Here is an 18051-nt window from a genome sequence, read left to right as displayed (position 1 = left end):
CCTAGCACTGGGAAACACCCACACACACTCATTCACACATACACACACACAAACACACACTTATACACTATAGCCAACACCAACCTGGGCAGAACATGCAAACTCCACACAGAAACGCCAACTGGCCCAGCCAGGACTCAAACCAGCGCCCTGCCTGCTCTGAAGCCACAGTGCTAACCACTGAGACACCATGCTGCCACATTCCTGATACACATCATGAATTAATATGGAGGAAAAGACTATTAGGACTTCACTTTCATGCTGACTTTATAGTGAAGCAAGTTCTTCATCAGATTTGGAAAGCTGCTATAATGAAGCGTCCCACCGCTGTTTTCGGTTAAATGTTTCTCTTTGACTGCTGCTCAGCCAATCAGATTGGGGAACTGGAACTAACTGTTGTGTAAACAGCTAAATCCCTCCGAACATTACTGACTAATGGAGTGACTAATGCCTGTATGGGCTCAAATTTGTTTGCGAAAGCTAATGCAGCTGTGTGGAAACCTGACTGTGAATTTATCATCTGTGCTCTGAGTTTAAAGGTCAGTCTGCGTTTTTGACAAACACTTTTCCTACGTTATTAGTGCCTGTATTCAGAGGTTGCATTTGTCCAGGATAGTCCAGAATGAAATGCTAGCAGTTTCACATAAAAAAAATAACATGTTTATTAGTCTAATGCATTTCCTGTTTGCTACAGGCTTTATTTATCCATCTGTACTTGGTCAAAACCTTTAACTCTACTGTATATATCCTCATATCTGATAGAAAATATACACTTCTGAAGTAAAAGTTAATTAAATCTTTAGACTATATATATATATATATATATATATATATATATATATATATATATATATATATATATATATATATATATTAATCTCCTTACACGTGTCTTTTGTTGTATATCATGCATGACATACACTCATCGGTCACTTTATTAGGTACACCTTACTAGTACCAGGTTGGACCCCTTTTTAGCCTTCAGAACTGCCTTAATCCTTCATGGCAGAGATTCAACAAGCTACTGGAAATATTCCTCAGAGATTTTGCTCCATGTTGTCATGATAGCATCACACAGTTGCTGCAGATTTGTCGGCTGCACATCCATGATGCCAATCTCCCGTTCCACCAAATCCCAAAGCTGCTCTATTGGATTGAGCTCTGGTGACTGTGGAGGCCATTTGAGTACAGTGAACTCATCGTCATGTTCAAGAAACCAGTCTGAGATGATTGAGCTTTATGACATGCTGCGTTATCCTGCTGGAAGTAGCCATCAGAAGATGGAGACACTGTGCTCATAAAGGGATGGACATGGTCAGCAGCAGTACTCAGGTAGGCTGTGGCGTTGATGCTCAATTGGTACTAATGGACCCAAAGAAAATCTCCCCCACACTATTACACCACCATTACCAGCCTGAACCGCAGATACAAGGCAGGATGATCCATGCTTTCATGTTGTTGAGCCGAATTGTGAGCCGAGCATCCGAATGTGTCAGCAGAAATGGAGACTCATCAGAGCAGCAACGTTTCTCCAATCTTCTATTGTCCAGTTTTGGTGAGTCTGTGTGAATTGTAGCCTCAGTTTCCTGTTCTTAGCTGACAGGAGCGGCACCCGGTGTGCTCTTCTGCTGCTGTAGCCCATCCGCCTCAAGGTTGGATGTGTTGTGTGTTCAGAGATGCTCTTCTGCAGAGCTCGGTTGTAACGAGTGCTTATTTGAGTTACTGTTGCCTTTCTATCAGCTGGAACCAGTCTGGCCATTCTCCTCTGACCTCTGGCATCAACAAGGCATTTGCGCCCACAGAACTGCCACTCACTGGATATTTCCTCTTTGTCTGAGCATTCTCTGTAAACCCTAGAGATGGTTGTGCGTGAAATTCCCAGTAGATCAGCAGTTTCTGAAATACTCAGACTAGCATCTGGCAGCAACAACCATGCCATGTTCAAAGTCTCTTAAATCCCCTTTCTTCCCCATTCTGATGCTCGCTTTGAACTGCAGCAGATTATATTGACCATGTCTACATGCCTTAATGCATTGAGTTGCTGCCTTAACGAGCAGTTGGACAGGTGTGCCTAATAAAGTGGCCACTGAGCTTATCTGGCTTTGATTTCTGAAACAGAAGATTAAACTCGGTTGATATAGTAGTGATTGAATTCTCTATTAGCTCTAATATATCTCCTAATAATGCTGATGTTTAAATGCTTAGTCATCAAACAAATAATGCAACAATTCAGAGCAATAATAATGAGAAAATAAACCTTAAGTCATTTTAGAAGCTTCGGAAGATCATTTCACCACTGAGGAACAGAATAAGCGAAGGTTCTGGAAATAGTTCTTCATCAATAGCAAGATGATTATATTTAAATAGCCCAAACTCACATTTTAATATGATTATATATGTATTTATTCATATATATTATTCTTTCATTAATTTTCCTTCGGTTTAGTCTCTGATTAATCAGTGGTTGCCACAGCAGAATGAACTGCCAACTAGTCCAGCATATGCTTTACGCAGCCCTTTCAACTGCAACCCATTACTGGGAAACTAAAATATATTATACAAAACATATTCAACACAACACAACCAAAATACCCCGTTTAAAATTAAATTTCTAATAAATATAAAGACTTTCTGTAGGAAAAGACCACCAGAATCCCATAATTTCCAAAATCCTAATTATAACCTTGTCTGAAATTCCAAATGACGACAGTGTGTCTGCAGCAGCTGCTTTCCTAACCTGCTAATGAATTACAATAATTGCCAGTGCATCGCCACATTGTTAATGAGGTGAAATGGACGTAAAAAGCATCACGGTGAAACATGAAGCTGCACACCATCAGCCAAGGTGGAAGACATATGCTTCTGACTGAAGCCTAAATGACAGATTAATCCTCAACATGACAGCAAAAAGACACCGCTTCTGAGGGTGTCTCCATAATTGGATTAATCCAACACACTTGAATTCAATGCACACGATTATATTTGCATTAAAAATGTAACAGTTTCATGGTGGAGCACTATAATACGCCATAAAGTCCAATACCTTTAACTCTGGTTTATTTCACATCACGACCTCGATGATTTAACATCGTAAAATGGGATGAATTCAAAGTGAGGTATTACAATATATATATGAATATGCCTATAAGTATTAATTTTCGTTGGACTTTATCACATTTTATCATGCATTATAGATGACAGAAAGTAATTGAACGCATAAGTCGAGCCTTTGGCAGCAGTTCGAGTCTTTCAGTGAATGTCTATCTATAGTCTACACGTTCACTCTCAAGTTTTCTCCATTCTTTTCATTCAAATAGTTCAAGCTCCATCAAGTTGAGAACAAGACACTCCTGGACATTATCCATACCCTGCTGAAAAATCCAGCTTAAACCAGCCTAGGCTGGTTGGTTGGTTTTAGCTGGTTGACCAGGCTGGTTTTAGAGGGGTTTTGGCCATTTCCAGACTGGTTTCTAGCCATTTCCAGCCTAGTCTTAGCTGGTCAGGCTGGAAAATGACCAGCCAAATCCAGCTAAAACCAGCTTGACCAGCCTGGTTTAAGCTGGATATAGCTGGTTTTGGCTGGACTCCCAGCTTGGCTAGGCTGGTCAAGCTGGTTTTAGCTGGTCACCTCCCAGCCTGACCAGCTAAGACCAGGCTGGAAATGGCTGGAAACCATCCTGTAAATGGCCAAAACCCCTCTAAAACCAGCCTGGTCGACCAGCTAAAACCAGCCAACCAGCCTAGGCTGGTTTAAGCTGGATTTTTCATATATCTTTTTTGTGTGGTTATAATATAGTCCTTTCTCCAGCTCCATCCTTTTGTATAGTCCTTTTGTTTCCAGATTTCTTTCACAAATCCTGGCATAACTGTGCTTTACTGCAGTGCTGAGATCTCAATGCAATATTCTCTAAATAAAGTGTTATGAACTAAAAAAAAAAACACTGAGTCAAAAGATGTTAAAACTTTGTCTCAGTAAGAGCCTTACAGGATGCAATCTTGAAATTGTTTAAATTAATAATTAGACATTCCAATTTAAATGAATAAATCACACATTTTTAAGACAAAAATATTGCCTTAAAACACATGTATGAATTCACAACATTTTGTGTTTCAAGACTGATTGTAAAACAATCTAACTGTAGGTGGCGACGAGAGGCTGTGTTCTTGAATCACTGAATTGTTTATTCAACCGAGTCATTCAGAGCGCTCGTTCGTTCAGAAATTAAATCATTGCGTAATTGAATCCTTCATCCGTCAGATTTGTTGTTTAGACTTGCTGTTCCTCCAGAAGCACACATCCTTATTACAGGTAAGATCTTGGATAAATTATTCAGTTCAACTGGCGGTGAATCGGTGAATCGTTCATCAAAGAATTGCTATGCTTCATGTTAGCATTGTTTGAAAATATGAGCTCGTTGCTGGAGCAAAACTAGACAGCAATTGACGAAACTGTCTAAAATGTACTGTATATTATTTAATATCAACGTATTTAACTATTGTATAGGTCTATGAGCAACACCACAAAACTACATTTACCCCCTTCATTAATGGCTGAAGTCTCTGTAAACAGTGAATCGTTCAGCAAAGAATCGATTCATTCATGTTAGCGTTGTTTGGAAGTGAGTTTCATTGCTGGAGCAATACATTAATATGCAAAACTGTGTCTAAAATGTAATGTATATTAGTGAATTGAACTATTGTATATGAGCAACGGCTATTTTCCCCCTTCATTAATGGCTGAAGTATCTGTAAAAACAGTGAATCGTTCATCAAAGAATTGCTATATTCATTCATGTTAGCTGGCAGTATGAGCTCGCTGCTGAAGCAAAAATAGACATTAGTAGGCGAAACTGTCTACTTCATGGTATTTAATATTAACATATTTAACTCTTTTATTTGAGCAACACAAACAAAACTGCCATTTTTTTTCTTTAGTATTGGTTGAAGTCTCTGTAAACAGTGAATCGTTTATGAAATAATCTCTATGATTCATTTATGTTAGCTTTGTTTGGAAGTGAACTCGTTTCTGGAGCAAGACATTAATATCTAAAACCGTGTCTAAAATGTACTGTATATTATTTAATATTAACATATTAAACTATATGAGCAACAGAACAAAACTACCATTTTATATTCCCTTAATTAATAGCTGAAGTCTCTGTAAAAGCATAATTCTGAATCATTCATCAAAGAATTGCCATGATTCATTCATGATAGCTTTGTTTGGAACATGAACTCTTTGCTGGAGCAAAAATAGACATTAATAGGTGAAACTCTAAATTGTACTGTACGTTATTTAATATTAACATTCTGAGCTATTTTAAATTATCAACACCACAAAACTACCATTTATTCATGTTAGATTTGTTATTGGGAGTGTATGAACTGAAGCAAAAATAGACAGTAATAGGCAAAACTGTGTATAAAATGTATGTTATTTATATTAATGTATTGAACTATTGAAAATGAGCAACACCACCACAAAACTACCATTTTATTTACCTTCAGAAATGTCTGAAGTTTCAGTCAGTGTTGTTGTGATTTGTTTTTAGATGAGTAAAAGTATTCTGTGCTCTGACTATTCATGTCGTAAGTGTAATGATTTTATTTGTGAATGGTTTAATATAATGGGAGTTGTATTAGTTTAAATGGAAACTTTATGATCCCTGTGAGTCTTTTCTGGTAATATGCGTAAAACGCTTTAATAGCTAATGCATATGCAATAAACTATTAAAATGCACTGGCCATAATGCTTCAAAGATAATGGTTTGTAATGTTTCAATGTTATTTGTAGTGAAAATTAATGGTTTCTGTTGATGTTTTCATTTTCTGGAGCAAATATAGTCTTCATATTGAGATGTTGTGTGTGATGTGTATTTGATTTTGGCTGCTGCTTATCATGCGCACAAATCTTTGTGATTATATTTTTATGTAGCAGGGTTCCTCACTCTGCTTCTTAAGATAGAGGTTTGTAGATGTCTCATTAATCTGACACTCCTGCTAATCTGACACAGGAATGGATTATGGACTGAGAAAGCTTTATCGTATCAGTTGTTGGCAGTAATATTTCCCACCTTTTCATGATGGTTTCATATTGTTGGTTTTATTAAATCAGGGATTTTTCCCCCCTCTGATAAGCGTGGCTGTTGTTTCAAGAACCTCAAATCTGTTTACAGCGGCCTTTGATCTTCACAGAATATTGGTTTCTTGGAAATTCAATTAGGGCTCAGGCTAGACACATCTGTATTTTCCTGAAATCATGCGAGACGCTGCTTGTGTGACTTGCAGGACAGATTTTTGAAGTAATCTAGGCCGCAAACATCGGATATATTGTTTTGAGATGAGAGAAATGGTTTGCTCAGTAATGGAAGTTCAGGTTTTTATTTATTCCCGCTTAGGTTGTTCTGAACAAATCTGACTAGTGGACCATTAGACTCGCTGCTAATACGCTTTTCTTGCTAAATTTTTGTCTTGTTTCTAGTTGGGTTGGGCTGATAGACGATGCCATCGTCCATCGCTGATGGCTAATAGACAACACGATGCTGAGCCGGCATCGCTGATCCTCCACCCCACCCCCGTCGCAAACCCGCTCGCGAAAAATACACACTCAGGCGCCATTTACACTAATACGCCTTAGTGTTAAAATGGCATTTTAGAATAAAAATGATCCACATCCACACCGTGTTTAACCTAGCATCTGTGAACAGCCCTCCATCTGCTGAAAACGCACATCACATCACGTCTCACTAGTTGTTAAACGTGATATTCAGACATCCCAAGTCTCCTGGACATTCCGAAAGTGTCTATGTATTTGCGGGACTCATAATGCCCGCAAACAAGTGATAATCTCCTGGAAATCGTGCATCTCCCTCCCGGTCCTCAAATAAGTCGTATGCCCTTCTCACCCCTGGATCCCTTCTCGCTCATCAGACACGTCACGCGCACTCTATCAACCCCGCCCCCAGCTTTCACATGATGATGATGTAAGGGTGTCACGATCCTCCAAATCCTCGATTCGATTACATTTTCGATTCTTAAGTCACGATTCAATTTTCGATTATGAATAATTAATTAATTAATAACGCATTAATTATTTGTAGCCTACCGTTTAAACTACCTGACCTGCATGGTCTTTGTTTTACCCATAACCAAATCATACAGTAAATGAATAAAGGTAAGTTACACACATAATCACCAAAATCTATCTATTGAATAAATCAATCTATTAAAGAAACATTGGCTAGAATTCTGCATTTTAGGCTTAAATTATAGAGAGACATATGTTATATATATAGCAGATAAACCGAGACTGCATCAGATCGCGAAGCAGATCAATGTTGATCATTTCCGCACTGACAGCTCGAAAGAAAGAACAAAACAACAGGCCTAGTACAACATATTAAAAGATTAAAACATGAAAAAATGATCAGATAGTAACTTTGGTCAATTTTCCTAAGATCAGGCTGGATAAACAGCTCTCGGTAATATTTCAGCATGCTTTCACTTTCGCATTTACCGGTAAGAATGACATCTCGTCCTGCTCATCATTCTCTCTTCATATAGCCGTATATATGGCTATTATACGATCATAATACACTGTGATATAGCCTGGGTCGTTAGTTCGTTGTATTGTTTTGTTTTCTCACTACAATCGATCCACTCAGTAGGGCAGAGACCGTCTCATTCAGGCGATCTCGGACTGATTGATTTGGCGCGGATGCGACCGCAACTGCTGGATATATGCCAAACAAACTAACGGGGGAAACGAGACAGATTCCGCAACAAACATCTATGTGTAAAAGCACCGTAGGATTGTATTTGCACACAATTGACAGACAGTCCCAGCACGAAGCTCTGGCTCGATACTGGCACTGTACACTGACCCGAGCGTCTCACGCGCTGGCCCCGGTCCATCGGGCAGTCCTTATTGTCGAGCCCTGAAAGTTTAAGCCCTGTCGACGGGTCTCCTGCGTCTGCACAGTTTAACAAGCACTTCAACAAGCCTGTTTTTCCCGCTTGGCAAGCCGAGCTGACGTGACATTGGGGGCGTGGCAGCATAGACAATTCTATTTTTTGATTCGATAATCGAAATTAAGCATAAATTTTGATCGATTTCGATTTTAAATAGAAATCGTGACAACCTTATGATGATGTCATCGTCCATCGCGATGTTTCACATTAGACATCGTACGATGCCAAATTGGTCGACATCACCCAACTCTAATGCCGATGCACAATAATTTAGTCACTGCTGATATTGTTAAGACTAACAATTTGACAACACAGTATATCAATAACAGTTTGCATGGTTTGGTGTGATATAAGTTGGTAGTGAACGTTAGATTTAATCATCATCACTGGCACATGGCATCATTTATTGCAATGCGTTTTTCCCTCAGTTGGTCAGAGCAGAAGTGCCGGCAAGGTTTCTAACGTGTTCATGCGCCAATCTCTGGTGAAAATCTTTATTTGGGTCAAACTGTCAAGATGCAGAATCCAGAGTGGTGCAGTGACTGACAGACACACAAACACAGTAAAGCAGATTCATCTGTGCTGAGGGGCCGCGCCGATGCCAAACACGTGTAAAGAATATACTTCCGCAAATAACAGCAACTACAGGGTTCTATGGAGCCCCTAAAGGGACAAGGTGGTGGGGAAGAAATTGGGTGGGAGGGGGAAAAATATTTGTCAAGTTTTTGCTCTCTCTCTCACAGATTGTTTATGTTCCCCTTGGAAACATTGCAATAAAAGTACTTCACAAAAAAAAATTTTGCATTCCCTTGTTAAAAAAAGAAAAGAAAAGAAAATTGTGTTCTCTTCAACAGGGTGAAAACTTTTCACAAGGATATTTGCATTTCCTCGCAAATATCATATATATTGCGGGCAGCTAGCTCTCTGCAACTCCCACATGGTGACCCACTAAAGCTGAGCAGGGCTGCGCCCGGTCAGTACCTGGATGGGAGTCAACATGGGAAAGCTAGGTTGCTGCCAGAGGCGGTGTTAGTGAGTCCAGCAGGGGGCGCTCAACCTGCGGTCTGTGTGCGTCCTAATGCTCCAGTATAGTGGCGGGGACTCTATACTGCTCAGTGAGCGCCGTCTTTCGGAAGAGATGTTAAACCGAGCTCCTGACTCTTCTGTCATTAAAAATCCCAGGATATATATATATATACCTTTTATTATTTATTTTGTTTCCTTGCAAAAAAAATATATGTATTTGTGTTCGTCCTCTAAATGTTTGCATTCCCTCGCAAAATCTGTTGAATTTGAAAAGCTTTCCAATGCATTAAAGACCAAGCTTGGTAAACATTTTATTAAAGGCCTGACGGTCAATCTGGCCTGCCACTGTGGCTCTGGCCTGGTGCGTCTCCACCCAAAATTGAAATAGGTGAAAATTGAGTGGCAAAATTTCCAGAATGCAGCTCAATTTGGATGTTTTAAAAACAATAGATTTTTTTAAATGTGTGGCAGTTTTACTTGTTAACATTATACTTATACTAATAGTAAATTAGTCAATTTAAACAACAATGAGGATTGATATTTCTGTTTCACTGTAAAATAATGTAAAAAGAGAAGTCTGTAAATGTATGGTAAATAAACATCAGCTGTATTTGCCAGAATTTGACAGTTATAAATGTGTAGGAATGTAAAATACAAAAGGGAGCTTACTGTTAAACTTTTGAACAGTAGCATTTTTACAGTTTTTTTTTTTTTTTGCCGACATTTTTTAACTGTGCATCTTTATGTTCAGATCAAATCACTTTTATTTTCACATCATCAGCAACACGTGTGCTATGATGAGTGAAAAGCTTAGGTGCTGGCTCCAGACAGTACAAAATACAGATGCACATACAAAATCAGTGGCTTGTGCAGCACTCAGGTCTCCATTGATAAGTGCACAGACGCTTTACCAAGGTTGTGGCATGTAATGCTCCTTACAGAAAGCCACATATAGCCGATGCATTTCTTTTCAAATTCATTATTAATCTCCATGTCTGATGGCTCCAGCTGATGACTGAGGGAAGTACCGCACATACCACACGCTTCACAGAGAAGACAAGACTCGCTTTCAGTAATGCTCTCTGTGTGCAATGCAGTTGTGAAGTATTCCAGACGCAGCTCTGCATACAATGACTTAAAGATGTTTTCCGCCCACACCAAGCATGACATTTCTACAGAAAGCCTTCAGTACGTATGCAGTGTAGGGCTGCATGATGGGAAAATATGCGATATGAGATATTTTTGTTGCTATGTAACATGCATACCCTTTAAGAAATGTGATTTATTTTAAAATTGATTGAACAATCATAATAAAATAAGCTAGGAATATATATATATTCTGATCTAATTTAGGCCATGTCTATGCTAATATGTGTTTGTTTCATTCATTCATTCATTCATTCATTCATTCATTCATTCATTCATTCATTCATTTATTCATTCATTTATTCATTCTCTCATTCATTCATTCATTCATTCATTCTTTCGTTCATTAATTAATTAATTAATTAATTAATTCATTCATTCATTCATTCATTCTTTCGTTCATTAATTAATTCATTCATTCATTCATTCATTCATTCATTCATTCATGTATTCATTCATTCTCTCATTCATTCATTCATTCATTCATTCATTCATTTATTCATTCACTCATTCATTTATTCATTCATTTATTCATTCATTCATTCGTTCGTTCGTTCGTTCGTTCGTTCATTCATTCATTCATTCATTCATTCATTCATTCACTCATTCATTCATTCTCTCATTCTTTCATTCTTTTGTTCATTCATTCATTCTCTCATTCATTAATTCATGCGTTCATTCATTCATTCATTTATTCATTCACTCACTCACTCACTCACTCACTCACTCACTCACTCACTCACTCACTCACTCACTCATTCATTCATTCATTTATTCATTCATTCATTCATTCATTCATTCATTCATTCATTCATTCATTCATTCACTCACTCACTCACTCTCTCACTCACTCACTCACTCACTCACTCACTCACTCATTCATTCATTCATTCATTCATTTATTCTCCTTTGGCTAAATCCCTTATTTATCAGGGGTCACCACAGCGAAATGAGCCATCACCTATTCAGGCATATGTTTTACGCAGGGGACACCCTTCCAGCCGCAACCTAGTACTGGAAAACACCCATACACTCTCACATTCCCAGACACACGCATACACTACAGCCAATAGTGCATGTGTTTAGACTGTGGGGGAAATCAGAGCACCTGGAGGAAACCCACACCAACACAGGTAGAGCATCTGAACTACACACAAGTATGCCAACAGTTCCAGCCGGGACTCAAATCAGTGACCTTCTTACTGTGAGGCAACAGCACTACCTACTGCGCCACTGCCTCGCCCACTTTATGCTTGACTAAACATAATCATAGCCCCATTTGATTGGTCAAATTTGGATAACAACATTAAATGCTTATGTTCCACAGCCCTAATACAGGAGTAATGTGAGTGTAGGCGATGATAAAATGACAAGGTATCAGTGTGAAGACCTGGATGGTCATCCAATATGGCACATGTACTAAATTTGGCTTTTTTTAAGCATATTTTAGAATAGAAACTGACAGGCGTGTACCGTTTCTTTCCTTAAAAAACCCTCTATAATTATATAGGAAAGGAATTGTCAAAGCTATTCTGAATCATAGCAAATACTGCAACATTTATACATCTTGAAAAGACATTTAAATTGCTTCAGTCATTCAAAATGAAGTGTTTGGGAGGTTTATGTAAAGAAGGAACTGCGGCAAAGTACTGTATATGTGGTGGTTTTGATGCCACGGTTTGCAGGAAACTCAAATATGTGCTGTTGTTTTGATAGTCAGGTTTATTCAGAGGCTGTTTGCTCTGGTTTGAAGTCTTGTAACCAATGCAGATTGAGAAATTTAATATCAGAACGAAACTAAAATGAACAAACAAGCAAACAAACAATCTAAATGCAAAGGCGGATGGACGAGAAGGGGAACCATGACAGTTTTAATTACTTTTCAAGACAAATCTCATTTAAATCTTCTTCTGTTGACTCTTTATGCAATGAATCATGCAGTGCTGTTTACATGTTAAGAAGCAGCTAATAAACAAAATATAGGCCCTGTTTCAGCCTGGTATTAACATTTGTTGAGTTGTAGTGTATTGTATTCAAACTACTTTTGAATTACATTTAGATTACTTTTTGTGCCAACTCTTATTTGATGTCATATATGTTGAAGTAGGATAAATTAAGATAGATTGCTGTAACGTACTGACTACTTTTGGATTACATGTATTAGTTCTGTGCTGACTATTAATTGATGTATATTGAAGTAGGCTATATTTTGAAATATATTAATGTAATCAGATTTTTTTGGATTACATTTAGATTCATTTGTTTAGATTTTGATTACATTAAGTTTTTTCTTGTTTACTTTTGGATTACAGTTAGATTACTTTTGTTTAGATTTAGATTACATTTAAGTTATTTTTGTTTAGATTTAGATTACATTTAGCTTATTTTTGTTTAGATTTTGATTGCATTGAGATTAGTTCTGTTTAGATTTAGATTACATTCAGGGTTCTTGTGTTTAGATTTTAGTTACATTTAGATTACTTTTGTTTAGATTCAAAATAAATTCAGGTTACTTTTGTTTAGATTTAGATTACAATTCGATTACTTGTTTACATTTTGATTACATTTAGATTACATTCAGGTTACTTGTTTAAATTAAGATTACATTTAGATTATTTTTGTTTAGAATTAATTAAATTTAGGTAACTTTTGTTTAGATTTAGATTTCATTTAGATTTAGATTTCATTTTGGTAATTTTGTGCTAACCTTTGTTTGATGTCATGTATAATTTTTTTAATTTATATTATATATTTTTTATTACATTTTTTTTTAAAGTAACACAGCAATATTAAAAAAAAACCCTACTATTTCATGTAAAAAAAACAATAGAGGTGCATTTAACAGTGGCATTGTGACATAAACACTCTTTGCCTTAAAAATATAAAGAATCAAAAATGTGTATTAGTATTAGGCTATTATGAAAAAATAGCTTTTAAAAAAAGAGAGATACAATAAGAATCAATGAATTTTGAATAAATTGCTGCCATTGTGAAGATAATATGCAATTATGAGGTAATCCATACAAAAGTTACTGTGGTCTGATTTATAAATTGTGGTTTACTCCAATTTTAAGTACTCTATTTTTGTAATTTTTTTATTTGTTTATTTTTTATTTGTGGTGGTGAATTGGGATGTTGACCTCTGCCCTGTCCTCTTTTGAAGTTGAAAATTCAACTCTACAAAGTGATTTTTAGTGGCAAATAAGTTGTTTGAAATAATAAAAATATGTATAATAAATAATAATAAATAGAGAAATAAGTTTGTAAAATAACAGAAAATCTACTAATACAAAGTTTTGTAGTGTAGTGTACAACATCACCCAGACAATATATCAATTTAAACTATAAAAATGTTTTTCCAAATTTTAAGGGTTAGGTTGTTGGAAGAATGATTAAGATCCCATAATGTAATTTAAAAGCATGAATCAATTGGGGGAAACATAAAATGATTCACACAATACAGAAAACTGCTAATTTATGGATGTTTTTTTGCAGTGGTGTAAGTGCTCTTTTGTGGCTTGTTGAACACATTTGACCCAGCAATCGCATTGATTGTATTTTTTTTTGTCTGGAAGTGGACATAAGTGGACAAGCTGAAAACATTTTCGACCCATTTTGCAAATTGCACCTGGGTTTACTGTTGTATATTATTAAGCTGAACTGATGATGATCATGTACATGCAATCTACTGAGATAAAACAGTTTCTGTGGCTTTAAATAATGGTGCAAATACCATAAACTGACTACTACAACCCTTGGGAAGATGTTTTTAATATTAAAATAAGTCCAACTGGAAAAATCACTGTCCATGCTATTTTTGTGTTAATGTCTCATCGTGTCTTTAGTAAATCCTGACAGTTTTTTAATGCTCTAGAAAGATTTGTGCTCGTACAAGCTGTTAGGAAATCTGTCCCTTTGTCTCTGCTGTCGGATGCAAATCATGGGCTTGGACATATTTAGTATTTGAAAAGAAAAATGATGGATGTAGAGACAAACATTAGTAAAGGTTGCCAGTAGCAGCTGAAATACTCTGGAAATAAAACAAAATTTATTGTGCAAATTAAAAGGAAACATGGATTTAAAAAAAAAAATGCTAGATACATTTTTGATAAAATGTGTATGTGTAAAAGGGCTTAGATTTATGTTTTTTATTATTTGTCTCTCTTATTTATTGTCTATTTTTTCATGGGTTTGGAAATATATAGTCCAAAAAAAAAAAAAAAAAAAAAAAATATATATATATATATATATATATATATATATATATATATATTTTTTTTTTTTTTTTACAAATAAAGAAAATATATAATACGAAAAATAAATTATAAAATCACATAAAATGTATATGTGAGTGAAAATGCTAAAATTGATCAAAAACCTTACAATCACCCTACAAAACTTACAGCAACTAAAATACAAAATTGTAAGGTTTTTGATCAATTTTAGCATTTTCACTCACATATACATTTTATGTGATTTTATTATTTATTTCTCGTATTATTTATTTTCTTTATTTGTATTCGATAGCAGAGTTTTTTTATGGGTTTAAATTTTTATTTATTTTTTTCATTAAAAACAAAAACGTGCAGAAACAAAACCTCTGCAATTTGTAAAGGTTGCCAAGCGCAGCTAAAATACTCTGAAAATAAAACTAAATGTTCCGTGCAAATGAAAAGGAAATATGGAATTGAGAAAAGATCTTTACGTTATTGATAAATGTAAGCATTTTCACTGACATACACATTTATATTATTTATTATTTATTTTACCCTATTATTTATTTTCTTTACAGTCAATCAAATCAATCAATATATGACTAATGGTTATGACTAATTATTAAACTCATGTAAATCATAAAACCAGATTTTTTTTATTATTAAAATCTCTGTACAAATAAACTTAAATTGAACTGAACTGCTGCCAAGTGCAGAATATTTGTTCTCCGCTCAGCTTTTCCTGCTGTTTGTGTTTGTGTGTTTGTGCTATTCACGTCAGATGGTTAACAATCAGCAGCTGTACGCTTGAACTGATACAAATAAAACCGGATGAGCAGATCAACTTGAATGGCATATTATTTGTGTAAGCGTGTGTCCATATCATTTCCGCCATTTGCAAGTAAATGTGCTATTATACAGCACTGTACCATCCTAAATACAATCTTCACACTGTTTTTTTTTTTTTTTTTTGCAAAACAGAAAATGCGTCTTCATATCTGAACTGCTGATTCTACTGAGACGTCAAAAACTCACTGGCCACTTTATTAGGTACACCTTACTAGTACCAAGTTGGACCCCTTTTGCCTTCAGAACTGCCTTAATCCAGAGATTCAACAAGCTACTGGAAATATTCCTCAGAGATTTTGCTCCATATTGTCATGATAGCATCACACAGTTGCTGCAGATTTGTCGGCTGCACATCCATGATGCCAATCTCCCGTTCCACCACATATCAAAAGTGCTCTATTGGATTGAGCTCTGGTGACTGTGGAGGCCATTTTAGTACAGTGAACTCATTCTCATGTTCAAGAAACTTGAAGCTTCATGACACTGAACTGCAGCAGATCGTCTTGACCATGTCTACATGCATAAATGCATTAAGTTGCTGGCTTGTGATTGGCTGATTATAAATTTGCATTAACGAGCAGTTAGACAGGTACATATATACATATTTTTTAAATATTCAGGTTACTGAATAATTTATGTCTGATCAACTTCGAACAGGCTCAAATAAAGGCTTGGTAAGTGTCTTAGGGGAAGGTAAACGTCTTGGGATTCCCTCGCAAGCTTTGTTTTTCCCCGATGCCTCCGCTGAGCTTATGCAGCACATCTCAACACGGTTAATGGAAGACACTGACTGGAAACACATCTCAAATCCAGGTCTGAAGGCTCGTGAGGAGCGTCGAGGGAGGAACACTGTCGCTGAAACACTGTCAAGGGCAAACTATAGCAGGACAGGTGCATTGGGAAATGGGGCTGGAAGAGGGGAAATTATTGGTTTAGCTTTTGCAGTTTTGTTGAGTGGACGTTTTCGCTCAATTGTTTTCAGGTCAGCGGAATTAAAGCGTCCGGCTGAAGTCATGTTGATCAATCAGAGAAATGGATTTTTGTGTACGAGCCTGGCAAACATGGGACCTTAAACACACCTCCATTAACTCGCATGCAGAGCACTCCACAAACAAGAAGGCATGTAATTTTATTATTGGTCAAATGATCGTGCTTTACCACAAACAAGACCCCATTTTAAAGGTGCTTTGCTTTTTCTCAGCGAGAAATCGATTTTTCTTTTCCCCTTTCCTAACAGCCTTCAGATAAATATTGCAACAGGAACAAAATCTGCTCTGTCATTGATTGGGTTTTCTTATCTAATCACCCAACATTTACTACTAGCGCATTAACGGTGAGAATGCTAGACTGAAGAAACAATAATAATGAATATTTGCTACCAGTTAAGCTTTATTGACTGTCCTTGTTGTTTACCCTACAAACAATAATTTCTTGTTTCTTTGTTGCTTTAAAAAAAAAACAAAATGCTGAAATCTTTTACAGGGATGCAGTTACATAATTAAAGGGGTAGTTCATCATTTACTCATTAATGTTCAAGCTTCTTCTGTTAAATACAAAAGAAAAGGTATTTTGAAGAACGCAGAAGATGCTCGCTTAGGGTTGTAACAATATACCGGTATGACGGTTTAACACGATTTGAACGTGCACGATTATCATACCATGAACAATTGCATATCAACGGTTTTAACCCTTAAAGACCGAGACAGCCGCCCGCGGCTAAAAATAAGTATTGCTCTTAAATGTTTAATAACTTTTGATCCGCTGATCCGATTCATACAATTCAAAGATTGGCATAAAGAAGAGAATCTCAGCTTTCCAGTGCTGTATCACATAATTCGCGGACTTTCAGAGGCTCCGGAATCAGTGCGGTTACGTCATCAACATTTGACAACGCTGATTTGACAAAGAAACGCTCGTCACTGTGTCTCCGGACAAATCAGACATGATACATTGATGCATTGTCCCTCTTCCATGCCCAGATTGGTTCAAACTCGCTATATCACAACCAATAAGCATAGGTTTCGCTTTTGTTTGTGGACCAACAATGAGCTTTTTGAACAACACGGAATGAGAGAAAGGCATACATTTATGCGCGGCTAAATAAAACGCAAAAAAAAAGTTTTGCATGAAATAATTCTCATACTAAGTACTTTTGCATGCACAGCAGCACAGAAACATGACAAAACAGTGACACAGCAAAGACGAACTGCTGCTCTTGCTGTTTTCAAAAGACGCAAATGAAGATGCAGCTGTTTGTCTGCATTGCAGACAACCATATCCAAATCCATATCGATAGACAACCATATCCATGCTGGCACATAAAACCTAAAATAGTAAATATTTATATCTATTTTTTTACTGAGGATTTGGACCATGTTTATTTGGACTTTATTTGGACTTTGACACATTATTTATTATTTTCTTATTTTTATTTGTTCATTTTAAGTGGTGTTGTTTATAGTAACTAAAAATATGTTATTTGGAAAAAGTCAAATTTGCTTCACTGTTCTATTATTTTGTAACATTTGTAACATACCGTATACCGCGAAACCGTCAAACCGTGGTATTGTTTTAGACGATTATCATACCGTGAAAAATTCATACCGTTACAACCCTATGCTCGCTGCAGAAGTTGGGACTAGCTCAACTTTTCAAGCGCTGACGGAAGCGTCAGCCAATCAGATCGCTGTATGCAAATGTACCAGCTAGACAGTGGCCTAATGCTGACTGAATTTCATTGGCTGACGCTGCTATGTCGATCGCGTCAGCTCCAACTTCAGTCAAGCGTTGACGCTGAAGCCCCGTGTGAATGGGGCGTTAGGCTACTATGGCGAGGGAGACGAGC

At 36.6% G+C, this 18051-nt stretch overlaps 1 protein-coding gene across 1 annotated transcript in view; it reads left to right on the top strand.

Moving 5' to 3' along the window:
* Positions 1-4111: 4111 nt before the first annotated feature.
* The window catches only part of si:cabz01090165.1, a 343848-nt gene continuing 329908 nt past the window's right edge, over positions 4112-18051 (top strand). Inside the window, exon 1 of the mRNA XM_087291413.1 lies at positions 4112-4309. The gene's annotated coding sequence lies outside the window, so the exon portion shown is untranslated. The remainder of the gene's footprint in view (positions 4310-18051) is intronic.

Source organism: Danio rerio, chromosome 18 (assembly GCF_052040795.2).
Source record: "Danio rerio strain M-AB ecotype USA chromosome 18, GRCz13ab, whole genome shotgun sequence".
Lineage (NCBI taxonomy): Eukaryota > Metazoa > Chordata > Actinopteri > Cypriniformes > Danionidae > Danio > Danio rerio.
The sequence above is the reverse complement of the archived record's forward strand: the minus strand, read 5'-3'. Positions and strand labels throughout refer to the sequence as shown.